The following is a 27,879-nucleotide window of genomic DNA, read 5'->3' as shown; positions in this document are numbered from 1 at the left end:
ACAAAAAGGGTACATACTATATGATTCCATTAATAAAAACTTCTAGAAAATGCAAACTAATCTCTAGAGCCAAAACACAAATGAGTGGTTGCCTTGGGCCAGGGGCTGGTGCCAGGGAAATATAGATGACGAAGGGACATAAGGAAGTTTTGGGGGTGATGATTGTGGTGATGTTTTCATAAATGTATACATATGTCAAAGTCATCCAACTACACGCTGTAAATATGTGCAGTTTACTGCATGTCAATTATACCTCAATGAAGCTGAAAAAATATAAGTAAATAAACAAATAAATACAATAACCCATATATACTGTTTTTACCTACTAGGAATAATCACTTAGACTATTTAACAGGAAAAGTTCTCATTCCACATTCCGACACAAAATATAAAATAACCTATAAAAACTAATACATTGAACAAGCAGAGTGTAGGCATGATATGAAAAAAAACGTAAGTCTTTGTGATGATTTGACTCTGAAAATCTCTGGGAAAAGACAGATTTGAATAAATGAGAAGACAGTCATCCTCATTGCGTTGTAGTGGATGTTGTGACGGGCCACCCAGATTTCCCACTTCGGGACCAAAGCCCTCGTTCCCTTAGCTGCTGAGTGTTGGTCATCATTGGCTCTTTGCTGTGTTGTTCTCCAGGAATGTCTTTCAACTGGAGAAAGTCCCCTCTTCTCCCAGGTAGTTCTCATCTCATGACTGGTCAATGGTGGGGGAGGAAGTTTTACAAAGGCCTCAGTGTGGGACAACTATGAAGTCCCCAGAGCCACAGTTCAAACGTTTCCTCTGTCCAGTCCCACATCCTTCTTTCCCCCACAGGTATGGATCCCACAGGTACACTCTAATAAACGTACTGCGCGCACATCTCCCTCTCAGAGTCTGCTTCCCAGAGAACTTGACCTACACAGCAAAGGGTAAGTGTATCAATTATACCCAAATTATCCATTTAATGCAATTTCTCATCAGAATAACGGTGGAATAATTTTATTCAGTGAAAATAACTAAGGCCTTTTGGAGGGGAAAAGAACAACAAAGTTAGCCTGGAAACACCAGAAATTTAATTTTATTATAGAGCTATAATCATTTCAACAATACATTCATGATAAATAATAGGAAAAAACTGAGTGAAGCAGAAACCACAAGCAAGCTCCAGGGTTACATTATCCTTCTGCAATGTTTCTCTACTCCTTGACTTTTTGAATCCTGTCTCATCCCTGAGGATAGCAATTCCCTGGAACCCTTTTTAGCGGAGGCGGCTTATTCTCCCATATGGACATCAGAGGTAGTATCGGCCTTCTCTGAACTCTCTGTAATGCTGTCAGAACATTATTTTTACTGCCTTGTACCAAATCCCCCCCTTTTAAGGTTCAGGCCATTTTGTTATACCTACTCCTACCCTTCTCATTGACAGTCTACCAAAGTGAGCATCGGGCTTCTACATTCATTGAGCACTTTGATACCTGGTGGTCTTCCTCTACACTTTAGCATCTGCTATCATCTTAAATGAATTAAATATCTACATGGACATCACTTCTAACACCCTTGCCTCTTAGTCCCTTAACCTCAATGGCAATAAAACTCTAACTCCCTCTCCTCTCTGCAATCTAATTCCATGGCCACAGTGGCCCTTGTATTCATGAGCAATGGCTCTGCCTCTAACACCTTGAACTCCAACATCTCTGTCGATAACCACAATCTCTGCGCCTTCTGCTTTTCCACCACCTCTCTTCTTCTAAGTGTAATCCTATTTCACAGTGATCCCAAAAGAGTCGTTTGAACTTAGCAGTTAATTAGAGTCTCTCAATCCCACGTGTAATTTCTTCCTTTTATTGTTTGAACTTGAACCTATCATTTTCAGCTTCTGATTGCTTGGTCCTTCCACCATATCCAGCCCAAAAATCCCCAATCCTGGACCAACATTATAATCTGAAATCTGAATGTTGTTACTCAAGTGGCATTTTCGTGTTTGGGTGTGCTTTGTATCAGCTTGAAAATACTTGACTTCTCTGTCCCTTTCGTTTCTGCTCTCCAGTTTCTCTCTGTAGCTGTTCCAAGTCATTTCCTCATGCTCCTTACCTGTCCTTACATGCTACTGACGACGTATTCTTGAGGTACTTGCTTCCTTTAGCTTCCCAGACCTCACACTCTCCAGGTTTTGCTCCTACCTATTAATTTCTCATCACTCACCTTTATGATCTATCTTCCTCACCTGTCCCTTAAATTGTAGTGCTTCCTGTGTACACTCTTCATGGCTTGTTGTCAACCACAGACAAGGCTTCAACTACCACTTTTTTTCTGATAATGCCATAACCCCCTTTTCTAGCTCAGACCTCCCTCCTGAGCTACAGAATCCCATTCTCCACTTTGTACTGGACATTACTACCTGGATGTTCTACAGTCATGTCAGACTCAGCGTATCAAAAAGGCAATGATGATTACCTCCCCACCCCAAGCCTATTTCTCCTTCTATATTTCTTCTCCAGCATAGAGAGGAGGAAATTCTTGCTCCTTTTTATTTTACTTTTTTCCCATTTACCTTCTATGCTTCCATCCACCTCCCTCTAAATGGAAAAATTACAAAACAGATTGGTCTTACTCCAAGGCATAGACTGAGCCACATTTACTGGTGGCATGAGATTACCGTAAATTAAAATTTTGTGTACTCTTCCACTCTCTTGCTTTTCCATCTCGTTCATGCTTGTGGCCCTCAAGAGTTTACATGTACTGCTTCCTCCACCTAGGAGGCCCGCCCCACATTCACCTCATTCTTTCCTGACCTACTTCTCCAGGCAGCCCGATTACTCCCGCCTGAAAAATTGCCATTGTCTCTTATACATACCCAAGGCACTTAGCACCCTATATGGATACTATCTCAGTGTCAAAGTCTCCTACTAGACTTTGTGTCTCGGCAGATGTCAATGATATAGTCACCATTACATCACCACGCCTATCGCACAGTACATGGCACAAAGCAGACACTAGGCAAACATGAATGATAGCTGCTTTACAGGATGGTGCTAAAGAGCAAATGAGATAACAATATGAAACACGTAAGACAGTGCCTGATGTACAAAGAGCACTCAAAGTTTAGTTTCCTTCTTGTCTCTCTTTCCTCCTTACTTCTTGTTTTTTCTCCTCTTAGTTCTCATCTCCTGCCCCTCTCCTCCGCATGCCTTTGGAAACAGCAAGAGGAAGAAATAAATTCAGTTTCTGTGGATCCAACCAAAGTGTTCAAAGTGTTCCAACTCCCAACCCGTGACTCAGCCAGAGCTCACCTCACTGCTGCTCCACCTTAATAAATAGTTGCCCTTTTAGCTCATCTGATGAGAAAAGGTTGCTAGAAATAAGTTAAATGTACTCATTGGGTGTCTTAGAATCTTCCTAATGAGGAAACACTGAGTGTCCAGCACTTCACTTAACAAGCCTTGGGGAGGGGGGGACATCTGGAATTCCTACAGCCAAACCCATCTCCACCCTCAATAATGTTCTGACCACTGACTAATATGGTCATTACATCCAGGTGTTACTTAACATTGTACCAATGAAACATACAGGGAGTTTCAAATTACTCTGGTGATTCAGAAAAGAAAATGGACTGGACACAGAGAAATCACCAGTTGGCAAATTTCAGATCTAAGCCTTTGCCGGGGTTTCCTTGATACTCACGATACTCATGAAAGAACATAATTTTACAGCATAGTCCTGTAGAGTCTATCCTTATATAGAGACAAGGGTGACACTGAAGGCTTAGCAAGGAAGATAAACAATGTAGTAAAGACAGTGACTGTTATTGTGTTTCCCCGGAAATAAGACCGGGTCTTATATTAATTTTTGCTCCAAAAGACTCATTAGGCCTTATGTTTAGGTTATGTCTTCCTGAAAAATCATGTTAGGGCTTATTTTCCGGTCAGGTCTTATTTTTGGGGAAACACAGTAGCAGGGCACAGAAGAAATGAAGGAAACAGAAGAGAAAGGAAGAAACCTTCTCACTATCCTACGCAGCTCTTTCCTATTTTCTAAATTAGGAATAAAAATAATAACAGTAACGTAATTCTAAGGAATATAATCTAATTCCCATTTTACATATTAGAAAACTGAGGCTCAGAGAAATCAAGTAACGTGTCCAAAATCACACATCGGTCACAGTCAAGTTTAATGTCAAGGCTGACATCAATCACATCAAATTTCCAAACCAGGTCTGCCCAACCCCAAAGCCCATATCATTTCTTGTCTTCCAAGCTCCCTCGTATTAAACACATGTAAAATTGATCCACTAGGTTGAATGGGGTTTATCTAACTTCATGGGTCATCATTTGGCTGAGAAATATTTCAGAACATCCAAAACCAATTAGGAGGAGACTTTCAGTTTTTGGTCTAGCATGTGGGTTGCTTAGAAGTTGTCACTCTGTCCTAACAACAATTGAAAAACTGGGAAAACTGGAAATAACAAACCAATAACATCTATTTTTATAAAGGCTATGTAGAAAAATAACATCAATCTCATTCAATGCTAACCTTAAATATAAAACAATTGTATTACTCTATGATAAATGTAGAAAAAAATATATACAAGGTCAAGATTGGACAAGAACTAAAATGAAAAGTTACTTTAAGTAAGTGAGCTTACATGTGACTTTTTCCCTCTTCTTCCATTTCCATTCCCCTTTCCATCCTGAACAACTCAGTCCTCAAGCTATTAGATGGGCAGGGAAGGTAAGTGGGATAAGGTGGGGGTGGCAGTAGGGTGCACCTGAGCAGAATCCAGTGCCCAAGCAGACTGAGAGGGGCACACAGGTAGAGGGCTGCTCAGTACAGGGTGCCAGAGCCCGAGCAGCATAAAGAAAGCATATTCATAGGAAGGTCCTCGATGTGAAAAGCCTGGGAGGGGAGTGAAGAGAGGTGGGCATCTATATGGTGGGCACCACCCAGTGTGGGGAATTAGACCCTGAGCAGGGTGAGGACAGTGTCCACAGAGGGGCAGTGGGCAGCCCAGCGTGGGAAGTCAGAGCCCTGTAATGGTACTGGAATTGAAGGTATCAGTGTGAACTCAAAATTTTCAAGATAGACAGATAAATAGATAGACAGACAGACACAGGTAGATACTAGATACATAGATTAATGCATAGATAGATATATAGATACATAGCTAGTTACACACATCACATAAAGAAATAAATAAAAGTGTATGCACATGTGTATACATATATATACATATGTTCTCTAGCTTTGTCCACTGAGAGGGCATGGGAGCAGCAATACCTCCATAGCAATGAGCACACTTACTTCCCAGGTTTTGTATTCTAAATATCATTGTCCACTAAAAGCAGCCAGGGCTCTTTGGAGAGATGGCCTAAGGTAGGTAAATTACAAGATGAGCCTGGACCATCGTTTTGTGTTAGAAAGCAAGGAAACGTTCAAAGAATATCGCAACATATGAAAAGAACACAGAAAGAGATCTGGTGGAAGCTCCCATTTTCTAAATAAAGGGCAATTTTAGCATCAAAAGAAATGACAGTAACAGATTATAATTCACTAAATAAAATAAAAAACACTGAGTCCATATTGATATAAATAAATACATGAATAATTTGAAGCTAGGATAACGAACAGGATGTTTTCATATATTCAAAATAACTCTTTACAAAATACTTAGTATCTCTAAAAGGAAAATATTTACAGGGGGAAAACCTGGCAAATACCATGTTAATCAAGTGAGCAAAGTGAACATGACCTGAAAAGGGACAAATGGAAATCATGTACCTTCTGTCCCACAATAGAGGCATCATGTGAATCTTACCATGAAAAATGTGAGACAAACAAAAATGGAAGACAAAATAACTGGCCTACATACCTTCAAAAGCATTCGTGTCATGAAAGTCAAGGGAAGACTGAGGAAACACTGCACGCTAAAGAGACATAACAACTCAATGCAAGAACTGACTCTGAACTGGGGCCTTTTGTTACAAAGGACATTATAGGGACAACTGGTAAAAGTTGAATGAGAGCTAAGGATTAGATGATAGTCATGTATCAGTGTTAATTTCCTGGTTTTGAAGGTTGTATTGTTGGTCATGTAGGAGAATCTCCTTGTTTGTAGCAAATATCCACTGAAGTATTGTATTAGGTTGCTGGGGCTGCCCTAAAAATGTACCACAGACGGTGTGGCTTAAACTGATATTTATTGTCTCACAATTCTGGAGAATGGAAGTCCAAGATCAAAGTGTCAGCAGGGTTGGTTCTGAGGCCATGAAGGAAGGATCTGCTCCCGACCTCTCTCCTTGCTTATACATGGCCATCTTCTCCCTGTGTCTTCACATCATCTCTCTGTACCGTGGCATGTCCAAATTTCCTCTTACTATGAGGACACCAGTCATATTGAACTAGGGCCCACCTTATTGATCTCATTTTAACTTGCCTTCTTAACAACCCTATCTCCAAATTCAGTCACCTTCTGAAGTCCCAAGAGTTAGGACTTCAACATACGAATTTCGGGGGAAGGGGACACAATTCACCCTATAACAAGTATCAAGGGACATATTGGAGCATTGCATCAGCAATTTACTCGCAAAAAGTTCAGGAAAAAACAAGTTCTTTGTACAGTATTTCCAACTTTTCTGTGAACTTGCTTTTGTTTAAAACAGATAAAAATGTACTTGACAGTTGAACTTAAGTCTTTCTATTAGGTTGATGCAAAAGTAATTGTAGTTTTTGCAATTATTTTTAACCTTTTAAACCACAATTACTTTTGCACCAACCTAATAAAATATTCTAAAGCCAAATGAAGGCAAGAGAGTGATTGTGTTTTATAAAGATTGAAATGAAAAAGTGTTAATTTTATCCCTCACATGATAAACTTCCATTATTTTGAAAATGTGCTTTAGTAGAATACTTCGTGCCCTGGAGATACTGGATATGTGACATATGCTATAACAGATACACTTTAATGCCAAGTAACACGATCACGACGGACTCATCTGTTTCAGATCTCTGCTGGATTTTCCTCACACAGTCAAGCTCAGGCATTTTGCAGGATCAATGTGTTTATTCCTGAAGTGGCATCTTACATCATCGTATGGCTCCTTCAACAGGCTACCAGCTGTGTGAGCCTCCCACAGAACCACAAAGTGTATTAACTAGCAACAGAAGAAAAAGGAAGGAAAAGGGGAATGTAAAGGAGAGTTTAATTTCATTTTACTGTTTTTTGCCAAATTATAACATCACGCCATATGGTGTATGTGTGATGGTGTTGGATCTGGAAAACGCAGGTGGAGCTAAAACGGAGGAAGATGGGAGAGGATAAAAATGGTAGACTGACACATAAATAAAACAACCAAGGAGAAATGACGCTCACTGGGAGATACCCAGATAAGATGCAGAACCACCAATCCCTCAGCAGGCCTTCATCTACAGCCTCCCATCCCTGCTCTCCCAAATGCTACGCCCCGAGACAGAGACCCTCCTCAGTGCTCACTTACCCACGGTGACGATATGGTTATGCTCCCTGCTCCAAAGTACATTCCTTATAGACCCCTTGCTGAAGGTGTAAAATTCCACTCTAAAAAAGTAGTACCACCAAGTAAATCACTACTATAGTATATGTGTATATATAGTATGCATATACATATATACACTAATATGTGTGTGTGTGTATATATATATATATATATATATATATATATATATGAAGAGTAGTGAGTTAAGACTTTTCTTTTGTTGAGTCACCTCCGTATGAATCAGTTTGTGAACCAATTTCTGCAGGACAGACGTCTGAAATCAATAGGATCTGAGAGAAAAGCAAGAGGAAGGGGAATCCCATTTACTGACAGCCAAGACTAGTTCAGGCATCCATTCTTTCCCATTTTCCCTTTCACAAACTGTGCTTCTGCTCCCCCTCATACAACCAAGGCACAGGGAGACTGGATTAAGCACCACTTCACGAGAATCCTCTGCATTTTCCAGGGCTTATCTTACTCTCTTTCTTCCATCTGGATTCCCCATCCTGGCCACAATCCTCAATTCAGCTGATTTTTATCGATCCTGTAAGATTCAACTAAAATGTCACTTGTTCTAAGAAGTCTTCTGCCGTCCTCCCACCTACTTCTCTATCTCTTTTTTACACCTCTCTTTTAGCACTTTATTCTGGCATTTATTTGAGTACTTGTCAATTCTATTACTAGGTTGTAAACTGTTTAAGTGCATACACCATGTCTTGCTCCCTTTCTGTCCCCACCTCCTGTCACACTGTCTGGAACACACAGTGTTTCATAAATGTTTGCTGAATTAAATAGACTCAGAGTTAATGAGACCTTTGATTTTCCAGGGCCTTATTTACACATTCTTCTCACGCCACCGTGTAGGAAGGCATTAAACCAAAATGCATGGGAACAAGCCTCTTCGTGCAGTAAAAAAAGTCTCAAAAAACATTCATTAAAAGGCATTTCCCATTAAAAGGAAAGAACAGATCCAAGGGCAGTAACTCCATCCTCACATACCTAGTTAGTTAAAATGCATACGCTTTTGTGCCATGGATTTGAAAGTCATGAACAGTTCCCCTTAGCTTTGTGAGCTCTGAATTCTGTTTCCTTCCCCATTTGCTTAACATCAATGACACCCAGAACAATGCCAGGAAGGGCGCTGGGGGTGCCCGTGATGTTATCAGTGGTTGCAGGGGAACCAACTCGAGAGCCTGAATTGGAGCCTGGCCAGAAACGAAAGTACATTTCAAAACATTGCGTTTATCATTCTTGTTTGTTATTTGAACCCACTCTGAAAGGTTCGATTCTGTATTAATGAGATTTTTTCAAACCAACACACTAGAATTTACAAATCTAAATGCGTACTCTCCCCACTAAAGTCCATATGCCCCCTCCGTTTACTTCAACATTGCTCACCACGTATTTGGAAGTTCTCCTCGGGATTGCCTCAGATTGGAGTCATTCAAGACATGCTTTTGAATCTGAAATGACATCTTCAAGCTGGGTCACTCACCGCCTTTTGTCAGACTTAGCTCCAAACGACCTGGAGCTGATTTCAAAAATTGAAATCTGCTTTCAAAGGACGCAGTGACGACTGCTAAAGAAAGATATCTAAGAGAAGGTGCCTCCGACGCAGACACCTACAGCCATAGTCACCTCTGGAATAAGCATCGTGAGTGTCAAGCTGATGCTGTAAGAGAGAGGCTAATCATTCAGATAGCCCAAATTCTGGCCTGTTTATTTAAAGCACAGACTCTTGGCCTTCATCTGTAAAACAGAAATGATGGTTCCATCCGTAAAAGAAGAACAATGATGTAGAGGAGAAAAAAAACAGTAACTATGTGAGGTGATGGATATGTTAACTAATCTTATTGTGGCAATTATTCGCAATATATACATGAATCAAGTCATCATGTCGAACATCTTAAACTTATGCACTATTAAGGGTCAATTATACCTCAATAAAGCTGGAAAAAAATAAAGGAGTGGAGATCACAGAAAAAAAATGATCTACAGGGATTAAATAAAAAGGAGAATGTGGAAAAGAGCAGAACATCGTTTGTTCATTCATTCATTCTTTCACTCAACTCACATTTACTAAGCACTGGCTGTAAAGAGTGCTGCCCCAGGGGCAGAGGATACAGATGTGTGGGATTCGGTTCTTGTCCCTCTAAGAATTCATACACTGTTTGGGGTGAGAGACACAGATCAGTTCCATATCTCTTCAGTGCTTCCCAGGGGACATGGGTAGAGGAGCCATAAGAGCATATACAAGAGGAGCTGACCCAGGATGTAGCATGCTGTGTGTGGGGACAGGCCCAGAATAAGTAGCACAGACTTTCTGGAATAGGAAAAAACTCCACTATGTAAATAAGAGCACTAGTTGCTTTAAGACAGATCACACTGCAACGTCCTCATCCCAGGATAAAATATTGCAACCCAGAGAGGCTATATATAATTTATCCAGAGCCTAACAGGAGGGAGCGTGATGATCTATGAAAATAGCTACACAACTAATAAAATATAAGTCACCATTCTATTTAGTCTGTGACACTGCAAAACATCTCAAGTTTTCACCAACATAGGAACAAAGAACAAAGATAAACAACGATTGTCTCTCACTGGGATCTGTCACTGCTGGGTTAGACTCCTCCCTCCCCAACCTCCCCTCCCCCAACTACAGTCCAGCTGCTTTGATTTCTAACGTGACCAGAAGGGAAAGAAGGTGCTGTGTCATCTGAGAGTGAGGCCTTGTCTCCACCTTCTAATCACGCTTCCTCATGGGGAACTACCCCCAATCCTGCCAACTTCTAGCCATCTCCTCCTCCTCCTACATAGCGCTCACTGTCCCGGATTCTAGAGTCTATCCCGTAACTCACCGAGGCGTACATCTAAGAGAGTTCAGTCATTTCACAGTTAGTCTGGCTCCCATCTTGTCCTTGTTCTCATATCTAGACTTCCGACTTATTCTCTAATCTAACCACCAACCCAGAACACATTTAACATATACCAATTCCGTGAGACCACTATTACATTGCCTTACAATCTTACATGTAAAAAATTCTAGGTTCAGAAGAAATTTACCTATTGTCCAAGATCCCACCACATGAAAGCTGTGGAGCAGGGGTATGAACACAGGTCTGTCATTCCAAATGGTCCCCTGGCCTCCCAATAACTCACCCAGTGACTTCTGAATCCATTGCTTCATCTCTCTGATCCCTACATTCCCAATCTGTAAAAGAAAGGGACCATATCAACATTTCTAAAATTATTGTGTCTTGGCATGCTCATGTTCACAAGTTAATAGTGTGGGCAAAGGTGGGGGAGGTCCACAGTCAAGTACATTTGAGAAAACAGATTTAAACAAAAACCAACATATTTGTCTCCTTCAGGACTTCTCAGAGCTTTTAACATATTAATATGCTTTGGGAACCTTTGAGGTACTCAGGGATATAGTCTTATTTCCTCTATTTAACCAGAGAACGCTGTTCTCTTTGGAACACTGGTGCCCCTCGGAACCAGTTTGGGAAACACTGTCCTGGATGCTAGACAAGCGGCATCCAGTTCCTAAATCCAGTGCCTGGACCCCAGAGCCTCTGACTCTTGCTCTAATATGACACAGTTTTAAAGACCTCTTAGGAAGATGAATCCATAATGTTTACCCGTGGCCCAAACTGAAGCTGCAGAGAGAATCTGTTAAGCTAATTAATGGAATCGTTAATTCTTTAGTGAGTACAAATGTAGACTACCTTGCAACCTTCTCAATGAGGACCAGAGTGAAATCCCATACCTGCAGAGCACTGTTTGCACACGCCCTTTCTTCTTCCCACACGGCTGTCATGGGCCCACATCACTGTCTATTCATGGTCAATGATTTCTCCCTAAGCACTTAGACTTGGATTTATTTCCATAAACTTAAAGCTGCTATTTAAGGATTTGCTTTGGTTACTCTAAATTGATTTAGTTCATAGTGGACTACACTTTGTTGCATCTTTCTAAAAGGAGAGCTGCCCACTTATCTGCATTTGCTGTCTGTCTAAGTGCAGTGCTGTCTGGATGGAAGGAACCGGGCTGAAGGTTTATGAAGGTTCTTAAAGTCCAGGATTCTGTGATTCCCTAATTTTTCATCCCACTCCTCATATATTTCCAACTCCTTCAGAGAGCCATAGAAATTTTAAAAGGAAGGAAGGAGGGAGGGAGGGAAGGAGAGAGGAAGGGAAGGAGGCAGGGAGAAAGGGAGGGAATGAAAAAGAGAAAGAAACTCTGATTTCCCTTCCCTTCCATTGGTTAATGCTTCCTATACCCATTATAATTTTAAAAAATAAATTTTCTGAAGTTGTTAAAGCCAGGTTGGCCCCAGCAGCCAGATGAGAATCCCTGTTTTTATGAGTAGGAAGCTAGGTTCTATTCAAACTGGCCTGTAGATTTTCTACAAACTAATGGACAAGTCACAACAATTTCCCCAATGTTTTCCCAATTATAAAATGGGATAATCTCTCTAACCCTTTCTTCCACCCTTAGATTTCCCCAAAGATGAATTTAATCTTACAAAATCACTTTGAACACTTCAGTGAAAGGAACTACGCAACCAAAAGACATAATTATAGAGCTGCTAGGTAATGCAACTATTGCATTCTGACTACAGTGAACCCAGACCAAATATTTTATTGGATGTTGCTGCTCTGTTTAACCACCATATAGTATATGACACATCCTATTTCCCACTGAAAGGACCTAAGGCTCCTTGGAGAAAGGGCTGATGTCAGATCTGAAACATTCTGTCATGACAATATGGCAAGGAAATTAATAAAGACTATGAGAGTCATTTCGAAATGACTCTCATTGTCCCAAAATGAGACCACTGGGGCCTCAAAATAAATAAACAAATAAACAAACAAATAAAATAAATAAATAAAGGCATTGAAAATATCAACATGCTTAAATTTAGCAGCTCATAAAATACTTTAAAATCTAATTCATGAGCAATATATTCATTTTCATAATTAGGGTGATATTTCACAGGTATGTAGATACACTTGTCAAAACTCCTAAAATTGGAACACAATGAAATTACAACTAAAGTATAGACCAATCAACATGGAGAACCACCCGGTGTAGCCAAACAGAAGGTTTATAACTAAGGATATAAAGAAGAAGCCACGTGGAGACTGGTAGGAGGGGCAGAGATGTGAAACAGGCCTCAAACCTCCCTGTGGCAGTTGAGAATCAGGATGGCTTATCTCAGCCACAGAGGCTCCCCCTGGAGGAGCAAGGGATCCCAGTCCCCCAAACAAGGATCCCCAGCCCAGAGTCCTGGTGCCAGGAAGAAGAGCCCCCTACCACACATGGCTGTAAAAAACAGTGGAGATTTCAACCATCCGGATGAGATAGAAGGTGGTGGGAAACCTACATGTCCTTTTAAACATCCCACACATGGACTCACTTGCTCACAAGCACTCACCTTAGACTCTGGCAGATGGATGATGACTCGGGTGTCGTCAGAAGTATAAAGGGAGAAGACTGAGGTGTGTGGCCTCATGGTGAGGGCTGGAGGACAGCTGCCATTTTCCCTATGAGAAGCCCTCTTCCCATGCAGCTGGCAGGTGGCTGACATCTTTAATATGTTGAGTCCTCCCCCTACATTTACAGCCAAATCTGAATCTAATTAGCCTGGTGAGCTCTGCAGCTCTACCCTTCTAACTCATTGAGACCCTGCCCTACTCCATCCCCCCAACAGCAGAGGCACTTTCTCCAAAAGCAACCACCCCGCCCATATTGCAGTCTTTGGAAAACTATCGGAATCCACCAGCCCCAGGCAGACAACGACCAGCCTCAGTGTGCTCTGAAACTTTGGCTGAGTAGTTCCAGGCTCAGCACTGGCACCAAACCAGAATTTACATTAACCTGATGACCACAACTTTTGCCACTCTAATAATTCCCTGGGACCCTGCCTCACCCAACTCGCGTACTGCACAAGGCTTTATTAGCAACTGAAACTTAAAGGACCTGGCAAGTGGTAGCAGGCCTCGGGGTGTCCTGGCCTTTTTGCAGAGCTACCCCAGGCCCGATCTGGTGATAGCCATCCTCAGTTCTCAGTGTGGCTTCTCCCACACGCTTCCAGGTTTAGCACAGGCAGTGAAAAACTGCAGATTGCTTTGTAACTCCTACCACGTAGCCCTTGGCTGGTCACAGGCAATGCGTGACTGGGCCCTGTACTGAAGACCCTCCCAGGAGGCCCCAGAACCAAAATAATTGGAGGTTGGCTTCAGACCACAGCAGAGCACACCCAATTAGCCCCACAAGTGGCACACACAAAGGGCAGTCTCAACAGGCACAAGAGCCCACTGGGACAAATCTTGCCCCATGGGTTAAGTCACCCACATAGCTGCCCATAAGCTGTAGATGTGGCCAAACCCCACAGCCAGCTGGCCTGAGGGTCAATCCCGCCCACTGACATGCCAGTAGCAATCAAGACTCAACTACAACAGGAGGGCACACACAACCCACACAAAGGACACTCCTGGAGCACCCAGAGCAGGTGTTCAGAGAGACTGCGCCAGGACCCCACAAGGCACCTACTACATAAATCCACCCAGCCAAGACTGAGAGATATAGCAGATCTAACTAATACATAGAAACAAACACAGAGAAGCAGCCAAAATGAGGAAACAAAGAAATACATCCCAAATGACACAACAGGACAAAACTCCAGAAAAAGAACTAAACGAAATGGAGGCAAGCAACCTACCAGAGACAGAATTCAAAACAATGGTTATAATGATGCTCAAGGAACTTAGTGAGAATTTCAAGAAAGAGATAGCAGGCATAAAAAAGGACATAGAAACCATAAAAAGGAACCTGTCAGAAGTAAAGAATATAATAACTGAAATGAAGAATGCACTAGAAGGAATCACCAGCAGACTAGATGAGGCAGAGGATCAAATCAGTGATTTGGAAGACAAGGTAGCATAAAACGCCCAATCGGAACAGCAAAAAGAAAAAAAAATCCAAAAAACAAAAATGAGGATAGTTTAAGAGACCTCTGAGACAACATCAAGTATAACAACATTAGCATCATGGGGTTATGAAAAGGAGAAAAAAGAAAGCAAGGGCTTGAGAACCTATTTGAAGAAATAATGACTGAAAACTTGGCAAAGGAAATAGACATACAAGCTCGGGGAGCACAGAGAATCCCAAACAAGATAAACCCAAACAGGCTCATACCAAGACATGTTATAATTAAAATGGCACAGGTTAAAGACAAAGAGAGAATCCTAAAAGCAGCAAGAGAAAGGCAACTAGTAACTTGTAAGGGAGTCCCCATAAGTTTGTCAGCTGATTTCTCAACAAAAACTCTGTAGGCCAGAAGGGATTGGCATGAAATACTCAATGTGAAGAAAACCAAGGACCTACAACAAATATTACTCTATCCAGCAAATCATTTAGAATCGAAGGACAGATAAAAGAGCTTCCCAGAAAAGAAAAAGCTGAAGGAGTTCATCAGCACCAAATCAGTATTACGAGGAATGTTAGAGGAACCTCTTTGTGGAGGGGAGGGGGAAGCAAAATTATGAATAATAAAATGGAAATAGCTACATATCTATCAACAATTACTTTCAATGTAAATTGATTAAATGCTCCAGTCAAAACACATAAGAGAGCTGAATGTATAAGAAAACAAAACCCTTACATATGCTGCCTATAAGAGACTCACTTCAGATTGAAAGACACACAAAGACAGAAAGTAAAGGGATTGAAACAGATATTTCATGAAAATGGAAATAAAAAATTTTTTAAAAACCTGGGGTAGCAACACTTATACCAGACAAAATAGACCTTAAAACAAAGGCTAAAACAGGAGACAAAGAAGGACGGAGCTGTCCCAATTCAAGATATTTATCTGAAGAAACCCAAAACTCTATTTCAAGGGGACATATGCATCCATATGTTCATTGCAGAATTGTTTACAATGGCCAAGATGTGGAGGCAGCCTGGGTGTCTAACAATGGAAGAATGGATGAAGAGGTGGTGGTACACGTATATACAATGGAATATTGCTCTGTCATGGAAGGGAATGGGTTCTTGCCATCTGCGGTGGCATGCATGGACCTGGAGGGTGTTGTGCTGAGTGAAGTGTCACACAGAGAAAGACAGATGCAATGCTATTTCCTTATATGTGGAACCTAAAGAACAAAATAAACAAAACAGAAACAAACTCATAGATACAGAAAACATTTTGATGGTTGCCAGATTTTGGGGGGGGGGGTGGAAAAGGGGAAGGGATTAAGAAGTACAAATTGGTTGTTACACAGTAGTCATGAGGATGTAGGGTATAGCATACGAAAGATAGTCAATAATATTGTAATAACTATGTATGGTGTCAGATGGGTACTAGATTTGTTGGAGTGATAGATGGGAGGGGGATGGGGACAGGGTGGAAAAGGTGAAAGGATTAAGAAGTACAAATTGGTAGTTACAAAATGGTCATGGGGATGTAAAGTAAAGCACAGGAAATATAGTCAATACTATAGTAATAGCTATGTATAGTGCTAGGTTGGTACTAGATTAGTCAGGGGATCACTTCTTAAATTATGCAAATGTCTAACCACTATGCTGTACACCTGAAATTGATATAAAATAATACTGAACATCAACTAATTGAAAAGTTAAAAAGGGGGGAGGTGAAGGGGAATAAGAGGTTCAAGTTTCCAGGTGTAAAACAAATATGTCATGGGGATGTAATGTACAGCATAGGGAATATAGTCAATAACAATGTGAGAGCATAACATGATGTCAGATGGTTGCTGGACTTATCCTGGTGATCACTTCTTTAGGTCTATAAATGTTGAATTACTATGGTGTGTGCCCAAAACTAATAAAATATTGTATATTAGCTATATTTTTAATAAAAATATTTTTTTAAAAACTCATCAAATTTCCCACTTTAAATATATGTAGTATACATCAGTTATACTTCAATAAAGCGATATCAATTTAACTGGTTACTATTGGATGATGCTACAAACCAACTCATTATTTTGAAAATTAGTAAATAAAGGGAGAGAATCAAGCACTTTTCTTTCCAACTCAAACTGTACTTGTCTTCTGGAGATATTTAACTATTATGATTGAAAATATATGGCACCTGAGATTTACATCAAAATAATGTGCAAGGGTAGAACAGGGTGAAAAAAAATTGGCCATGAGTTCATAGTTGGACGGTAGACACATTGATGTTTAGTACACTGTTCTCCCTACTTCTGTATGTGTTTTAAATATTCCACAATGAAAAGTATTTTTGAAAAATAATAGTCTATACATCCTCTTGGCAAATAAGCTAACTCTCCATCATACCCTCACCCAGCAGAGAAATGGATCCAGTAGCATCAAACTCTTGGGGCTGTTCACGTCTATTAATATTTAGAACAATTTTTGAGGTTTGAAGATGAAAGAGACCATAAAGTTGTAAGGTATTATTATCATACGAGAATTAAATAAATTACACAGTAAATTTGGAGATCCAAATCTGATCACCACCTAACTCAAGATTTGGGTCATGTGGAGAATGAGCTTCCTGAGAAATGCCATTGAGGACCAGTGATCAAAGGTTGATTCAAAGGACATTCCTTCCCATATAAGACCCCTGCCTTAGGCAGGGCAAACCTGAGGCAAAAGTACTAAGAGGCTTAAGTACACCACAGTGTCCTCCATCTTCCTAATGAAGATGCATTTTCTGCCTCTCCTATGCCCTCTTCTATGCTTCCAATTAACCCACGAACATCAAAAATTTCCATGTCAATCAAGACTTCATTTTCCTCAACAAACATTTATGTAGTGTTGACTCTCTGCTGGCAATACAGTCATGAATCCAGCTCATCTTGGAGGAGCTCATGGACTATTGGGATTGCAAAACATCTAAATAAATCATTTCAATGGAACCACATGAGGTATGGACAAAGTAGGAGAACAGAGGGAGCTACTAACTCCCTGTGGGAAAATCTGGGAAAGTGTCACCAGGGCAGTGACATTTAACCTGCCTCATGAAGGATAAATAGGAGCTCACAGATGGACTCAAAGGAGAAAGGCATTCAAGCTGTATTAGTCAGGATTCTCCAGAGAAACAGAGATACTTGGAAGAGGTTTATTATATGTATTGGCCCATGAGGTTATAAAGGCTGAGAAGTCCCAAGATCTGCCCTTGCAAGCTGGAGAACCAGGAAAGATGGTGATGTAATTCAGTCTGAGTCCAAGAGCCCAAAAAACAGGACAGGAGAAGATAGAGGTCCCAGCTCAGGAGACCAAATTCACCCTTCCTCATGTTTTTGTTCTATTCGGGCTCTCAACAAATTGGATAATGCCCACATTGGGGAGGGCCATCTGCTTTACTCAGTTGACCAATTAAAATACTAATCTCTTCACACCCTCACACCCTCACAGACACAGCCAGAAATAATGTTTTACCAGCTATCTGGGCATCCCTTAGCCCAGTCAAGTTAACCACCATTTAAAGTGTCTGACAGAAAAGGGACACAAAATTAACCACCACACAACGCAAAGGGAGTGACAAAATCAAAGTCATTAGAGGCCTGGAGACAACATACTTGTGAAGTTTGTTGGTTTGGAAAGCTGGGTGGAGATTGGTCTTGAAGAGACCTGTACACTGTGCTGGGATATTGAACTTTATCCTGGGGACGCCTGGATGCTTTCTAAGGAAGACATGCCTTGTTAAGATCTGTGTTGGGACTGTACGCTTATTTGTCTTTGGACTGTGTGAGACTACAAATTCTTTGCCCAGGCTTATTCTATCTTGTAACACCAGTTCCCAGGACATATTTAGACCTTTCAGAAGGGTCAGACTTCAAGTCAGCAATTTCCATTTTTTTCAGACACAATTGCTACAAACAATGCATTGGAAAGGAGCCTGAGGAAGGAAAAATAAAAGAGGACTCTTTTCCTTAAAATAGGTCTAGCCTGGCCACATGAGCTAACGTAACCTTCATTCCCACTTCAGAACTCTGGGATGTCCCTCCTCATAAGTCTCCCGTGAGAGAAACTGAAAAAGGACTTAGAGGTCAGAGGTCATGTCTTTAGGCAGAAGTATTAAGATGACTGTACAAAAGAAAGGAGAAAAATGTAGGCCCCAAGGCCCCTGAAAGGAAGGTAAAAGGAGCTCATCTTAAATGAGGAGGAACCTGTGTCCTCATTATGAGTTGGGTCAGGGGAGGAGGATGATCAGTGCAGCACAGAGCAGTATTTCCTCAAGGGACTTCCTTCCCAGCTCATGGGAACTTGGTCTAAGTCAGTGACAAAGATCAAGACTTCCACTGGGAATTTGAAAAGAGTTATAAACTCTCAGAGAGCTCAAAGGCTGCACTGCCCACAGCTGGCCGGGACAAAGTGCCAGCTGCAGGCATCTCTTTTGCTTGGGTGGAGGGATCTTCTGACCCTCAATGGGTGGGTTTCCTGGGGCCAGAGAACAGCAATGAGTTAGGGCACGGAAGGGACTTGTAAAGGGCAGGCTAGGGACCCCCAGCCTTTTAGCAGGACCTTTGGCAGTCGCCCCTGGACTCAGAGGGATGCATCTATGCAGCATGCCTACAGATGAGAAGCAGCTTCTAGAGGCCAGGTAGTGTGTGGATGGACAGCTGGTGAAGTCCTAGCAAAACAGTTGGGAGGTCCACCCTGGGAATGGGGTTTCCTGCCTCTGAATCACAGACTCTTGATGGAAGTCCTCTTGGATGTCCCCAATGCTGGTCCTTGGCTAGAGTGCGGATCACATTAATACCAGCTCAGACCTCTCTGGATTACTGACTTTTTAGTCCTCTGATAATACTGCTTTATCTTAACTCACTCTTTCTCCAACAGACTCTTCTGCCTTTGGTTTCATCCCATTGTCCAATCTTAGCATTTGAAGCTGCTTTTGAGAGAGATAACACGATGCTCGGTAAAGCCATACATGTGGCAAGTTTTGTTTCTCTCAAATAATCTACTTAGGTCCTCTGACATAACCCAATTCCTATTTTCTGCCTTTTTTATCCTTATTCACAGACGTTTTGAGAATGTGTGACCTTATTAATTTATTAGTAATTATTAGTCATAGGTAATTCATTTTTTTTTCCTATTGTTCCATCATCAACAGCCCATTATCTACTACCACGATAGCTAAATGACTAAACGTTGGTGTAAACACCATTGTGCGTGTGACCAGTCTGGATATTTTCATTGGTTGAATCCATTTGTGGTCCAATTGGCCTAAACATCAATCAGTGATACACAGCCAGCATCATAATCACTCATAACTTAAAAATCATGGTACACAAAGTTTACATTTTACATTACACCTCATAATATCTTTAAAAATTCTGTTATCAATATACTGGAGTATTTTATTTGTCTGTGTTTATTTTTAAATTTTTTAATAAAAAAAGTTTTTTGAAAAGTTGAATGGGAATTGAACAACTTACTATGCTTACAAGCAACTGTCTTTGCTTTTTTCCTGTGATTGGTCCATGTTAGAAATACATATGGCTTCCGGATTTGGAATTCAGTCTTTGGGTTGCTTTAGTGCACTACAGCCTTGGACAGTGCTCTTGAAGTAGTGCTTAAAGTGTCTGACAGAAAAGGGACACACTTCTCTCGGTGTACAACACACTTAGTGTGTAAGTAGGGGTGCGGGCAGGGAATTGAGAGAATCATCCAAACTGTAAGAGTTTTGACTAAGAGCACAATGTATTCGTTATGACAAATTACCCCGAAACACAATGATTTCAATCAACAATAAACATTGCTGTACTGTGCACTGTCTCCTAGTTTCTATGGGTCAAAAACGCAAGGGCATCTTGGGTGTTTCTGGCTCCTGACTCATGAGTCTCTCATGGGGTTAGAGTCAAGATGACAGCCAGGGCTGCAGCCACTGGAGGCTTCACTGGGACTGGAGGATCTGATTTCATGGTTGGCAAGGTGGTGCTGGCTGATGGCAGACATAGTCCCTTGCCACATGGACCTCTCCAGAGGACTGCTTGTGTCCTGACAGCATGGCAGCTGGTTTCCCCAGAGAGCACGGCCCAAGAAAGAACCAGATGGAAGTCACAATGTCTTATTCTTACCTAGCCTCAGAAGTCACACACCATCAGTTCCATAATATCATATTGACTGCCCAGGTCAACTCTATTTATTCAGTGTAGGAGGGGACTGCACCAGAGTTTGCCTACCAGGGGGCAAGAGTGATTGAGAGCCTTCTTAAAGTTTAGCTACCCCAATAACCCACATAGATATAAACCCCTCAATATTTCCAAGTCTCTCCCTTGCTAGAGTTTCCTTGTCCTTCACAATATAATTCAAACTCAGCTCAAACACCCATCCCACATTTGGAATAAAACCTAATGACCATCCCATCATCTGCATCTCGGCCCAAAGGCCTGTGTTGGGCATGGAGACGCTCAGCCCAGACGCCCTTCCAGGAAGGACCTGTTGTCCCAGCTGCTGAGAATGCTGTGAATGGACAACCTCCAGCTGTCATCTCCTCCAAGGTGCACCTCAACTGTGCCTTGCCCAAGGCCACACCTGCTGAGGGGGCCCATGTCCAGTGATGGATGGAGGAGAATGTATGAAGGCCCAGTCATTTCAGCCCAACTAGGGACAACTCTAACTGGTCATTTCAGCCCCAGATTGCCCTTCAAGGTCCCCTGAGGTTGTAGGGCACAGCTCAGCCTCTCCCTGAGTTAATCCTCCTCCTTCACGTAGCCCCCACAGGCCCTGCTTAGTAGACGTCCTGGATACTAACTTCTGTCTAAGTATCTGCTTCTTGGAAAACCCAGACTACAACACTTCCACTCACCCTCCTTTTCTTGAGAGTTCTTCCAGAGCTTTCTCATTCCTCAAACCCAAAATGTCGGTACACTGCTTTGACAGATGATTAACTGCCTCTGACTCACACCTGGCCTTGGCCAGAGGCCCTGAGTTCTCTTTTATCACAACCAAGTTGCTCCATCAAGGTCTTTGTTAAATAGGCTACTGTTCCCTCTAGGAATTCTAAGCTCAGATATGAAGCAATTTTTTTTCTTCTCCTCACTCAAGGGGGAGGGGAGTGAATTAGGAGAATGCCTGCACTTGACGTCCAGGCCCCACCCTGCTTCCACATCACCCTGTATCTAGCCTTGGCCTCCACTGCAGATTGTCTCTGCCCTCTCAGCCGGTCAGGCCACTCTTCTGCCTCACTCCCTACACACTTGTTTGTGCCGTTTTCATATTGCTCCTCCCACCAGCTCCTCTCCCTCTGTCCCCTTCCCCCACCTCCCACAGCTAGCTGGCTGTACTCCCTCCTTGGAGACACAGCCCTGCCCCAGCTCCAGAGCCCATCCTGACTGGGCCAAAAAGGACAAAAAGTCTTCCGTGGCTGTAGCATCCTTAGCATGAAGCATCCTTCCTATTGCATATGTTTGTGGTGTTGTAGGGATAAGAAACGCCCAGCTTCCATCTTTCAGTGCTGATTTTCATCTTATGTCTGAGTTCTTAGAATGAAGCTGGGCTCCACAGCCCCATCCCCAGTGCCTACCTCAGCCCCAGCCCTGTTACACTGGGCCATGCCTTGCTTCTGCCAGGCCTTCAGCCAAGGTGTGGATCCTAGTCATGCCTCCTGGAACAAGACTTGCTAGATCGCTTGCACTGCCCCCCTGCTTTATTGTCAAGTGGGGATTGCTTCCTGCATCCCCCACTGCAGTGATCTACGCAACAGCTTGCTTGGGACCTTTGATGCTTACTCCTACTGCACATTGCATTCTGCTGTGCCCAAGCTGATGTCTTCAGACTACTGAGCTAAGCCTGTGCCCAGCCTCCAAGGTGGGCCCCCAAGAAAGAATCACAAGTGAAGAAGACTGTTTCCTCCCCTGGTGCACTGTTGGTGGGAATGTAAATTGGTGCAGCCATTATGGAAAAAGGTATGGAAGTTCCTCAAAAAATTAAAAATAAAACTACCATATGATCCAGCAATTCCACTTCTGGGTATATATCCAAAGGAATTGAAAGAAGAGATATCTGCACTCCCATGGTCATTGTAGTATTACTGACAATAAGGAAGGCATGGAAACAACCTAAGTGTAAAGAATGGATAAAAAAGATGTGCATATATATATATATATATATATATATATATATATATATATATATCTCCAATAGGTGCCCTTCGCCCATGGTAGTGGCCTTCTACCATAGACTCCAGTAGGTGAAGAGAGATGTTGCTGAAGAGATCTGTAACTGAAACAGCAAATAGATATCAGAGGGACCAGGAAAAAGAGCAGCTAGAGTGCTCAGTTGAAGAGCCTGCAGGGGATCCTGCTCCTCAGGGCCCCAGTTAGCATGCTTTATGATATCTGGGTGCTATCTGACCCTTGTGAGAATGTGGCATTATCTGAATCATCCCATGAGTTGCTCGGATTAGTTTAATTTTTAGGGGGTAATGAAGGCCCAAGGCATAACAACCATCATCTCTGAAATGATACACTGTACCTCTTTACAGCTCATGCCCAGGAATCTTACTTCAGTTTTAGGTCCTTGGAATGGTCCTTACTGATAATATTAGTCCAGTTACATGCTGCATGTAGGTGAACAGGGCATCCACTTCTTTTTGGGCAGTGCCCTTGTCTGAGCCCACTAGGATGATTTTATCAATAGAGTGGAAGGCTAGTGCTCCCTCCAGAAGCGAGACTTTTTCCAGGTCTTGACTTATGTATTGATTATAGATAGTCAGAGATTTTAGGGAGTCTGTGGAAGGACACTAGTAATGCAACCCATTCTGTATTCAGCTAACTAATCCTGACCATCTGCATGGAGAAGGATACTGAAAAGGGCAGTTGTGACGTCAACTGCAGCATACCAAATTCCTTGATCTTGGGCAATAACCTCTATAACTGTCACAATGTTAGGTATCACTGGTGCCTAAGGCAGCATTAACTCTCTGTGCAGCCCTAACCAATTTAGAGTCTAGGCATCAAAGGTCTTACACACAGGCCAGATGGAGCTATCGAACAGAGAAATAGTTTACAGATATACATATATATATATATATATATATATATATATATATATATATATATATGTCACAATGGAATATTATTCAGCCATGAGAAAGAAGGAAATCCTGCCATTTGGAACAATATAGATGAACTGGGAGGACATTATGCTAAATGAATTAAGTCAAACAAAGAAAGAAAAATACTGCATGATCTCACTTATATATGGAATCTAAAATAGTCATACTCATAGAGGCAGAAAGTAGAATGGTGGTTGCCAGGGGATCCTGGGAGGGAGAAGTGGGGAGATGTTGGTCAAAGGTACAAAGTTTCAGTTCTGCAACATGAGTAAGTTCTGGAGACCTAATGTACAGCATGGTGGCTATAGTTAACACTGGACTGAATACTTGAAATTTGCTAAGCAGGTAGATCTGAGGTGTTCTCATCACACACAAAAAGAAGGTAACTATGTGAAGTGATGGATATGTTAATGAGCTTGATTGGGGTGATCATTTTATAATGTATACGTGCAGCAAAACATCAAGTTGTACATCTTAAATATATACAATTTTTATTTGTCGATTGTACCTCAATAAAACTGGGGTGGAAGGAGGGGGAGAAAGGCAGTTTACTCTCCATAAATTGCCTCCCTCACTTCTATTCCAAACCTACCCATCTTTCCTTGACTTCTTCCACCCACAAAAATATCTCCTTCTCTCAACTCCTCCTATGCTTAAAAGCTGAACCACAATTTAATACATAATTATATCCTTCCTTTATTTGCTCACTGCCTTGTGTACAACATGTCTCACCAACGAATTTGTAAACTCATTAAGTGCAGAGACTGAGTCTCTCTCCAATGTTCATATTAGGCTGACTCATTCGCTAATTCATCAGATATTTCAGTGACTGCTCTGTCCCACTGTTGTTTTAGATACTGAGATACAGAAGGTGAGGCGGCAAAAATAAACACCATCCCTGCTCTCATGGTGGGAAGACAGACAATCAAATAATCACACAAATCAATGTAAAATTACAGCAGAGAGCTTCTATGGAAAACAATATGGCAGTATCTCAAAAAATTAATAATAGAATTACCATATGATCCCGCAATTGTTCTTTTGGAAGAGCAATAATATTCCATTGTGGATATATATATATATATATATACTCAGAAGAATTGAAAGCCGGGTCTCAAAAAGATATTTGTACCCCCAAGTTCATAGCAGCATTGTTCACAATAGCCAAGAGGTGGATACAACCCAGGTGTTCAACACAGGAATGGATAAACAAAATCTGATATGCAGTATGCATATAATGAAATATTATTCAGCCTTAAAAAGGAAGGAAATTCTGACATATGCCTCAACGTGGATGAATGTTCAGGACATTATGCTAAATGGAATAAGCCAGTCACGAAAGGGCAACTACTGGGCCATTCCACTTATATGAGGTACCATTTGTGGTAAAATCCATAGCAACAGAAAGTAGAATGGTAGTTGCCAGGAGCTGGGAGGAGGGGAAATAGGCAGTGAGTGTTTAATGGGGACAGAGTTTCCATTTTGCAAGATGAAACGAGTTCTGAAGATGAATAATGGTGATGGTGGCACCACAATGTGAATCCACTTACTGCCACGTAACTGTACACTTAAAACTGGTCAAGATGGTAAACTTTGTGTTATATGTATTTTAGCACAATTAGAAATAATTTAAAAAATAAGAAACAAAATACACCAGAGATAAGAACAATAAGGGCAAGTCAAGGCTACCTAGAGGAAGTGATGAGCAAGGTGAGTTTTCAAGGATGAGCAAGGGCTGTCAGGGTCATTGGGTGCATGTGTTCTTCCCCACCGATGAGGTCATCAAATTGCACAGAGCCCTGGGCTCATTCAGGAGCCGCTTCCCTCCTGTTTAAGAACTATGTACAGAAGTAGATAAAAGAGCCTTCCATACAATATCCTGCGATGATGTCCTGTGATACACAGATTGCCCTTCAGGTGGTGTGTTGTTTTGTTTTCCAAGGACTAAAGCAGTGCTCTCAAACATTAGCAAACACAAGATTCCTCAGAGGTGCTTGTTAAAGACAGACTCCCAGGCCCTGACCCCACACATTCTGATTCAGTAGGTTTGAGTGGGCCCCAGACATCTGTATTTTAAATAACATAGACCCTCCAAGTGCCTCTAAAGAAGACCAACCCGGAAACCACACTTTTGTGAGATACTGACCTGGCTCTATATTGATTGTGTAAGCCTAAGACTCCGTTATTATTCATTTGCCACTCAATTGCGGGGTTAGAAACTGAAGCCATTTATTTCAGACTGGCCTCATATAGTCACACGACGCCTATGTCTCAAACTACTTTACAAAGTTACCTTCTACAACTTTCTGGGAAGCAAGGAAACAGAACACCCATTCTAGAAACAGATAAGTGAAGGCAGGCACAAGGCAGCAATACGAGTTATCTAAAAGACAGGAACTTGTCATGAAATATGGCTCTCGACCACCTGTCTGTGTACCAGAACACGACCTGCCCGCCAATTTACCGGACTTTCATTCCCTCGAAGCAAGGCTGTCAAAGTTACTTACTTAGCGGCCCGCACAGGTAATGTTTACAGGCTTATTAGCCCGAGCTATTAAAATGTGTCCCAGCAACTAGGATTAGGTCAAAGCTGGCATATTTAGCACTCCATCAACCTGAAATCATTATTTTCCAATTTCCCTGCAATGATGATCGCAGCCGACTGGTGACTCTGCACCATTCTTTGGGAGAAATCCTGCTCAGTCATCAAAGGAAGATTACTCTGTTCTGTATGATCTGACTGTGAAGTACACTATATTGAAACTTACTGCTTTCAGAATTGGTAACAAGGTATTATTAAATAGTATGGCTACTTTCTAAACCTGAATACGCTCTTCCCCAGTCATGGCAGGTAGTGGTCCACTTGCCGCTGTATGCTACAGAACGACACTGCTCATTTCACAGGGCTTTAGATGGGACTGGATACAAGGCGGAATGAACACTCACACAGTGTTTGGAATGAAAAAGTTCCTATTAATAAGGATGGGCCATTCTTTTTGTTTTATCTGCATCTTTTATTTTGCAGAATACCCATTCGCCAGAGTTATTTAATTTCAACTCTTTCTGAGATTTTCGAAGACATTCATTGGCTTGACAATTCCATTTTAGTACTCAACCTTTATTCCTATCATTTGTTTGTGTCTTATATCCCTGGGGAGTCAGGAAGCAACCTGTTAAACAAAAATGATAATTTCCACAGCTGAAAGTCTTTCTAAAAGAAAAGGTTTATTAGGCCATTGCTAGCAAAACAAAACAAACAAAAACGGTCTTCAGTCGTCAGCTTACCTATCAGCTTTCTTCACTGTTCGACTGTCGCATCCAGACATAGTAATTGGAAATACACTGTGCCCTAAAGATGCATTTAGAGGGGAATCTTACCAAAGCGCAGGGCCTCTGCTGAGCTAGCTAGGAGATAAGGTTAGCTGCAGTTACTAGTAAATTGAGGCCTGCTTTTCAGGCTGTCTTCAATTGCCAGAGGAAAGATGAAGCCTTTGTGATGGTACTGAATTGGGAGTCCTCAGCAGGAATCTTGTCCGGGAGCTGGAACTGGATTTGCTCCATCGCCACGGTCAGGTCAGTGTCCGCAGAGGAAAGGGCAGGGCCCCGGGGCTGACTTGCCTCTGGAGCTCCGTAGGTGGCAGTGTGCGTGCAGAGATGAAGGCGGTAGGCGGGCGTGGCCATCCCGGCGTCTGGCCCAGACCCAAGATCAATTCCACACCCCGGAAAACGGTTCCCGCAGTGATCCAGATGGCCTTCCAGGCGCCCATCCACTGGCCTCCCCTTCTACTTCAGCCAGCGTGCTGCGCTGGAAACAAAACTCGGATTTCTACAGGCTCATGTGCAATAAAAATACCGCGTGAAAAAGCCTCAGCTGACTTTGTAAACATGGTTACTTACCCCTTGCTCTCAGAATGGGTTCTTAAATTTGTTTTTCCTTTAAGTAACTGATTCCGTGGTCAGTCATTCCTTCTCAGTCTTGAGAAAAGCATTCAGCCTGTGAGCAGTTTAAAGGAAAGGAGATATGGCTTTAAGGACTCAAAGCCAGGCTCATTCTCAGCGTGTTTGTCATTCACACAGAAGTAAATGTTTTGCTCACTCCACCCCCCCACCCCAACAAAATGATTTGAGGCTTATGCGTAATCTATACCCTCAGGGCACTCCACAAATTCTCTCCTTCTGGCTCCCCTGGAAAGCAGCTGTTTCAGAGGCTAAGGATACCAGTTGTCTGGAAGATATATGAACAAATCCTTACAAGAAGGCAGAGTGTTGAAGATTTAAAGACATTAACCCCACAAAACCAGGCAGGTG

General features: G+C 42.0%; 1 long non-coding RNA gene across 1 annotated transcript; it reads right to left on the bottom strand.

The window, feature by feature from the left end:
* Positions 1–27,632, bottom strand: LOC141572817 (uncharacterized). The gene is made up of 3 exons (XR_012498307.1): positions 27,469–27,632; positions 26,857–27,376; positions 1–909 (listed from the first exon to the last, which is right to left on the bottom strand). It is a non-coding gene; the product is annotated as an uncharacterized LOC141572817 (long non-coding RNA).
* Positions 27,633–27,879: the final 247 nt, after the last annotated feature.

The sequence above is a fragment of the Rhinolophus sinicus genome, linkage group LG07 (assembly GCF_036562045.2).
Source record: "Rhinolophus sinicus isolate RSC01 linkage group LG07, ASM3656204v1, whole genome shotgun sequence".
In the NCBI taxonomy this organism is placed as follows: Eukaryota; Metazoa; Chordata; class Mammalia; order Chiroptera; family Rhinolophidae; genus Rhinolophus; species Rhinolophus sinicus.
Note: the sequence above shows the minus strand (reverse complement) of the source record. Positions and strands in the feature narration are given on the sequence as shown.